The sequence below is a fragment of the Grus americana genome, chromosome 13 (assembly GCF_028858705.1).
Source record: "Grus americana isolate bGruAme1 chromosome 13, bGruAme1.mat, whole genome shotgun sequence".
NCBI classification, from domain to species: domain Eukaryota; kingdom Metazoa; phylum Chordata; class Aves; order Gruiformes; family Gruidae; genus Grus; species Grus americana.
Genome location: NC_072864.1, coordinates 8,633,067 through 8,640,940, shown reverse-complemented (window position 1 = coordinate 8,640,940; position 7,874 = coordinate 8,633,067).

Genomic DNA, 7,874 nt, shown 5'->3' with positions numbered 1-7,874 from the left:
AGTTATGCAGAACAGGCTCAAGGCATATGCAAAGCAAGTTGTAATCTAGGATGTGAGGACAAATCAATTTGATGTCTGAGAAGGCTGGAGTTGACTGCTTCCAGTTCAGCTCTTTTCCTACTCTTGCAATTCCTTCAAGCTTCAGCTGTTGCCTTTATCAGTTATGAATTGGAAAAATCCAGTCTTTTGGGACTGCTACTCTGGTTGTACATCTTCCTTCTGAGCTCTTTTCTTTCCTGAAGTAAGAGAAGGTTATAGCTCTTTACTTGTCTCTTTTTTTTTTTTTTTTTTCAGTAGCTAGGAAGGATAAACACTGTGAAGGAGAAAGGAAAAGAAAAGCTGTTTTTTTTCTGTGGAGGGAGTTGAGGGCTGGTGGAGGTTTGACAGTGCACAGTTGTAGGACAGAAGGCATATTGAAGGGATCACAGAAGTTTATGATCGGAGAGGGGAATCACAGGGGTGAAGTTGACTGAATACGGATGGCCTTGAGATTTCTCTGTCTCAGTTCTGTGTGAGGTGGTACAAAGAGGACCCAGAGTTCTTGGAGGCAGAAGGATCCTTCCATCTGTTTTGGGTAGGCAGAGAACATGTCATTTGCTCATGTTTGGGTCAGCTTTAAATACCTTCCTGATCATTATTTTGGGAGACCTTCTACTAGGCATTCAAAGAGAAGACAAACTTCCCTTCTTTTAATACACCGATTTCCATGCTGTTATTCTATTCTATGTGGCTGGCTCTGTCCAACTAACAGATTGTAATATATCAGAGTTATGGTAGTTCACACCTCTTAAAGGTTGTCTCCGTATTTAGGTGGGTGTCTGTTAGACTTTAGTTATCTTTCAAGTGTTTCATGGCAACAATTAAAGGTAGCTCTCCAAAAGATGAGGTTGTAGTATCTGCTCTGAAAGGAGTAGCAGCCCATGTTTCAGGCCTGTACTATGTATCCTCCAACACTTGCTTCAGCATCCTATTGAAAATGGTATTATTGTCAAGAAGCTGGTAAAGGATATCAGGATTTAACCTGAGTCAGTCTCCTAGAGATAACACAGCCTTAGCCAGTTAAGAATTTCTATTACTTTGCCATTATTCCAACAAATAATTGGGGTTTTTTTGCTAAAATAACATGCTATTGATAATATTAAGTTCTGTTATTAAGGACAGAAAATGGTCAAATATCCCTTCTTTGGCAATGTACTACTATATAAATATTTTTCCCTAATTTTTTTCCATTCTTTAATACAAGTGAGATTTGTGTTGTGTGCCCTAAATTTAAAGACTCTCCATAACCCAGCTATGTAGCTAAAGTACTTATTATTAGAAATTGCTGTCTTCATATCTTCCATATCTTAATTGCTTTTTATCTACAATTAGCTAAAAACAAGAAACCCCACCTGCTAAAGTCACAGCAGATTAGTCTGAAAGCAATGCATCTATAATGATCGCATAGTCCAAAGAATCAGTGCTTTGCTGTTAGCTGAAGAACTTTATTGTACCAACTCCATCAGTTACTAAAAACGTACACACTACAAATAAACATAACTCTTTACTTTTAGAGAAGTCCCATATTTGTTTCTGTATTTATGTAAGTTAAATATATTTGATCATTATAATCATAATTCATTATAACATTGGTCTAGCTAAGATTGATTCTAAGCATCATTTCATAGCTCTTGTTCATCTGGAGGGAGAACCTCCTTTACAGTCTGAATTATGGGTTGGTTTCTAATTGATCATTCTCCCTGCTAGGTCTGCTGTTTGGTACTGTGTATTTCCAGAGGTGTCCCTCTCCTTTTTGCATAGTCATTAGTCTTGCCTCACAGGCAGAAGAGATAGTAAAGAATTCAGGGGAGCTGGATGTTGCAGCTGTTTCTAAAGCAGGATAACAATTTGGTTTGCAATTAAGAAAAATAAGTTTAAAGCATGATTTCAAACTTAAGCAAAAAGAACTTTCCTTTCAAATAATGGCAATACATTTTCTCATATAAAAATGTAAAACTTATTTTTCCTGTCCCAAGAGAACAACTGAAAAAGTTAAGATAGTGAAAATGCAGCATATATTTTCCTTAGTGTTGATTGTTCCCAAGCTCTCTGCGTTTGTTCTACATGTAGCACAACATCAGTTACAGAAAGGGCAGAGATCTTGACACATATGTAAGAAGCAGCCAAAATTGTGATCAGGGAGGAAAGACTTCATACAAAGCTAGAATGAAAACTGCTGGTGTTTATTCAGAAGACTATTCTGAAATTTTATTTCCTTTACTAATTGCTATCATGTGACATGAAGTGCTTTGTCTAAATCTTGTTTCCTGGATGAGAAGCGCATTTCAATACCTTTTCATTGAAGTGAATTGTTTACCGATTTTTGTTGGAGTGTTGTTTATGGCTGGTGTTGTCCCCCATGTCATCCCGTGTGTCATGTCGTCCCCCATCCGTCCCCCCGTCGTCCCCGTCTCCCCCCCCCCAAAAAAAAAAGCTATAGCTGGCTGATTTGTCTGCTCTAAGTCAAAATGTAGCATCTTCCCTGAGTTACACAACCAAGAGAAATCCTCAAACAGAAAGCAATTGTTGTTAATTAGTATCACAGTGTCTTAAAGAAGAGTTGTTGAGTCTTTTAATTTTGCAAAGTTGATTTTATTTTAATGTCCCTGCAGACTGCTTTCTTCATGAAGTTTAGTAATGTTAATGATAATAAAGTCATTTGCAATTACTGTGATACAACTTTGATTAAGACAAGCTACAAGGAGAATTGAGCTAGGAACTAGTGATCCTCTCCTTTATTTAGTAGTTTCTTTCATTAACGTAATTTAGTTGAAGGGTATCTATGAGATGTCTTGGAGTAGTAAGTTCAGATGTTTGCCTAAAACTAAATCAATCTCCTGAACTTTCTGACACAGACAATATTTCAGTGTGGTGAAATTGTGGGCTGGGTTCTCCATTTCAGTCAACTTGATTTGACCTCACTGGTGTTGGAAAAATTTATTAGTTATGCTGCTTTCAAAGTGACTTTCAGGTCCTGTTATTTTCCAAGGAAATACTCATCAAAGTCCTGATCTCTTTTGAATAGGAACCCAACTGGCAGAAGCGAGATCATGTACCACCTACTCCCTCATCGTTTTTTAACTTTGTTTTTGCCAGACTGTAATACTACTTCCATTAAAATGTTTCCAGTTCCAGAATTTTTGTTATGAATATACTATGCTTTGGGGAAAAAAGGTGGAACTACAAGGCAGCATACAGGATAATTTTTTAATGTGTGAACCTTTTTCTAGCTGCAAAATGAAAAGACAGGTTTTCAGAACACTGTAGATATTTGTGGAAGTAACGTTGCCTGTACTTACTGTGATAGGAGACCAAATAGAAGCCAAAGAAAGAAAATAGAGGTTTTGACAATCTTCATGCAAGGTGTTGCTCACATCCCTACCCATGATTATACTGTTTCTCCTACAATGCTGATACTAAAATTGTAGTGTCGCATGGTATCTTGCTAACTTGCTAATTGCTTTATCTCTAATGGTGTGTTACTTATTAGGTCCTGCTCTTGATCTTTTCAATACTATCTATTTAAACAATCTCAAATGCAATTCTTTTCAAGACTGAAGTGGACAGGATGATTCTATTAATGCTGAGCTATTACACACTACTTCCAGTTTGAGACATGTATGATTATTAAATAACACGCGTTATATAGTAAGAATAACTTATAATTGGTTTCTGAATCTCGCTCTCTTGGCCAGGAAGTCCAACTTGCTGATATAGCATCATGAGGCAAAGCTACATTTTTTTTTTAAACTATGTTCTAACCTGAGATAACAGAATATGCAGTGGTATTTGTATGAAAAGTGAAAGGGTTTGTGCCATTTTAAGCAATCTCAAGTTTTTGGCTGTTTCTGATATGAGACCATTCTGTGATAGTCATCTTTTAGTATTTCCAGAGGTGTTGGCTTTATAAATATCAGTCATGTAATAAAATTATTACATCAACTTACTTAGCTCGTGTCATTATTTACTTCAAAAAATCTAAGGGGCAATTTTCCTTTCATGAGCCAAGTTAAGCCATGAAGGAGTGCAACAGCATGGTGTCAGCTTTGGCTCTGCTCTATGCTTCTTATTGCTGATAGAGCAGCTGACCTTCCTGAGCTGGGGAGGAAGAGGTGGAGAAGCCTCCAAAGAAAGGCACCAATGTACCAAAGGAAAGATCAATGTCTATCATTCACTGAGCTCTTCCAGGATAAAATGGTTATACTTGCATATATAAGGACTTGGGAAGCATTAAGTACTTCATAGTTCAACAGTAACTCGATTTTAGAAATACTTATTTAAAAAAATAGTAATAACAGCCACTCAGAGGCAGTGTTATAGTCATCCTTCTCTTCACTTGCAATCTGAGAAGTCAAATAAAATAAAAGGACTGTTTTTCAAGGGCATTATTAAATATAATGTAATTTAATGTTCTCTGTTAAATGTTGTTAGATGTCAAGGCAGCTTATATTGATGATAATTTAGTTAATTAACAAGACTTTCACTCTGTAGTAGTTTGACACCCAAGCAGTAAACATATTGTGATTTGAAACTTGATGGTTTCTGTTAAGGTTCTATACAGTGGCTTCTTCAAAAGTAACAAATATAAAGAAAAGCAAAAAGGTGAATCAAGGCTAATCCTCAGAGTACTATTAAGTATCTGTTAAATAGCTTGTATGACCTTTGCACACTGGGCCATTGATCCTGTCACCAGAAAGATATGTAAGGCCCAGATGCTGGACACCATGCTCCTGTTATCACATTTGAATACTTGTGAATTTGGTGCAATCTGTACTGGAGCAAGGAGTTCATAATAAGACCTGCTTGTTAAACAGCTATCCTGAGAAAGTGTGTAATTGATGCTTTTTTTTTTATCCTGTGTATATCTTTGTTCTAAAATCTGTCCTGCTCTTGAAGCCTTGGCAAAGGTAAATGCACTACTGTGTGTCTCTTTAAAAAAAAAAAAAAACACCCAAAAACCCAACCCACCCAGGACATTTGCCTTTGACTTCCAATTACATAGGCTTTTGAACAAAATGCATTGATATCTTCCCAATTTAGAAATATTTCAGAGCATCTATTTTACAATGGATCAGTGGGGTTTTCATAAGCAATCCTGCTGTTGCCATTAAAAAAAAAAAAGGCAAACCTGAAATATTGTTACCGAAGGCCACATTGATACCAGATAGTATCAGTTGGATAATTTGGCATTGTGTGCTGTGTTTTGCAGCAGGTATTTGTGGGATGGAGGCCTAAAGTAGAAAAAGGAAACACTGGATAGTGGAGGGACATGTATGTGAAGTGACAGGGGGACATTGGATGCTTAAAATTAGGTAGGCTCTTAGAGAGAGGGGGGAAAAAAAAACCAACACCAAAAAAACCCCAACAGAAGCTGAGGCCCCTTGATTAAGAATAGTGTGAAGAGATTTCAAGGTTATCCTGAGTCCAAGTATCTCTCAAGTATTTTGTGGCAACATCATATTATGTTTTTCCTTTGAATTAGCCAGCTGATCTAATCACTTCTTTCTTCCAAAGGTCCAGCAAAGCATCTAAAATCACTTGCACTCAACTATTCCGAGTTGTATAAATATTTGATGACATTAAGTCCTGTGGGCACTGCAATAATTACACAAATTGTAATGCTAATCCTTGGTATCAATAATGCCTTTGGAGAAAACAGCATTATATACTTCACTCCTAGAGAATAATAACAATATTAACGCAGCACTGACACTTGGCAGAACTGCTTCCCCAGTCTGTGTTCACTTGGCAATTGGAATTGCAAAGAAGCATAGAAAGCACACATTTCTGGCTGCAGTTCTGCTTCCAGAGTGGCAGAAAGAATTTGGCATTTAATGATATGCAAAGTGTTGTTCCTGTTTGATTGTAGTATACTATACATGCCTTGGAGCATGACTTAAAGTAATTTAACAACTGGCATAACAGGCATTTGGGAAGAAACTAATTTCATACGAAGGCAGATCACAGACACTAGGCTTGTTCATAAAAACGTTGCCTTGTCATGCTATATGAAGTTGGATATCAAGCTAGCAAGATGATGATGTGGGGGGCAACATCACTCAGTTCAGACTGGATGAGATCCACTTGACAAAATAGCATAATTAGTGAAATGTAAACATTGTAGCTAACCTGCTGTACAGACTGATATCAAAGAGCAAATTATTTTATTTCTTAAAAATTTCTCTGAGTATCAGTTTGGACTCTTGCATACTGGTTCTGTATTACTCCATGGCTACCCATCACTGCCTGCTTCCTCTATTTTATTAACTTGGAGAAGGAAACATATCAGTTGGAGTGAAAAGTGATTTTGGTTTCGGAGTCCACTTGCTTCTCAGCTATTTTGCTGGTAGACTTGTCAAATTGAATAATTGTCAATAACTGTTGTCAATATGTACTGGAAACATAGCTGAAGCTGCTAGTGTGTTCAAGTAGCTCACAGTGAATTTGCAGAGACAGGAGGGGGGGAAAAATGTAGTAGCAGCCTCTATTACTATCTCAATTTATGTCATTCCCCATGCCAGAGCTGGATCTGGAGAGCTAAAGGCGTACAATTCAGCTTCTATCTCTTTGCACCGGAATGCAGGATGGAGGCTAGAAGAGAGCTGGTTTTTAAAACTGTCAGATTTTTTCCTTTCCAGTCTTCCTCAAACTAGTCAGACTTACTTTTGTGCCAGTAAAAGAATGAGGAGAAAATTGGAAGTGGTATGGTATATCACCAGAGAGCTTGGATAGAGGTCACTGGGTTGAGAGTCTTAAAGTGCTGTCCTTGAGGTTGTCATCAGTGTGGTTAAGGATTCTGTATTTAGGCGATCACCGAACTGAATAAAATCTGTGGTTGTTTTTGACACCCTCAGCGCTAATTAAGGCAGAACCCCAAATTTCTCTTAGCATATGTAAATCCCAGTTCTTAATCTTTCATATTCCACAAGATTGTTGTAAGAGCTTTGAGATTTTTGACATAACTGAAGTTGAAATTATTTTTAAAATAGAAATTATTTGCACTTCCTTAGCAGCTTTCATCCAAGAAATTAAAGTGCTTTACCAACCATAATGAAGTAAGCCACATAACATAGTTGTGAAGTAAGAAAGGGATATAACTAATTCCCTTCTTGCTGTGAGAAGAATGATGTAGCAAAAATTGCAAAGTCAAACCTTCTGAGGAAAGGCAAACCAATTTTTTCCCCACTATGTATATTTTCAATTCTTTTTCTGTATTCATGTATCTTATCATGTAGCTCTAAATGATTATATAAAACTTTCTGTGAGATGCATATGTATCCTCACTGAATTAATAGGATAACCATATAAAATAGTGTAGAACTGATTTGGAAAAATCAGTATAACCCAGCCTTCAATCAGTGGACTTTACAATTCCGTGATATGTTATATGCTTAAACATGAGCTATACAGTATAAATGTTGTATAATGACTTCTGTATGTAGAGAGAATTTCTCTTGACACTTGATAAGTTCTTTCCTGTGCAATTCAGTATTTCCTTTAAACTGAATCTTAGGATGTTACATCCCATTTCTGTCTCCCATAATGGCTACTGTTCATCTCTCCCTACAGTGATTTTAGGTTAGGATGTTTTGCTTTAAAAAAACAAACAAACAAAACCCCACAAAAAACCCCCACCACCAAACCATAAATACTTTTTAAAGCAGTAAAAAATGGACAATTAAGACAGTGCTATCTTCTCACCATTTCTGTGTTACTTTTTGGACTCTAATGTGTCTGACAATGCAATCTGACAAATGCAGTAGGAGATGAGTGTTCTATCCTATTCTGAATTTTGTTACAGTTGCCATTTTTGGTGAATATTAATTAAGTTTTAT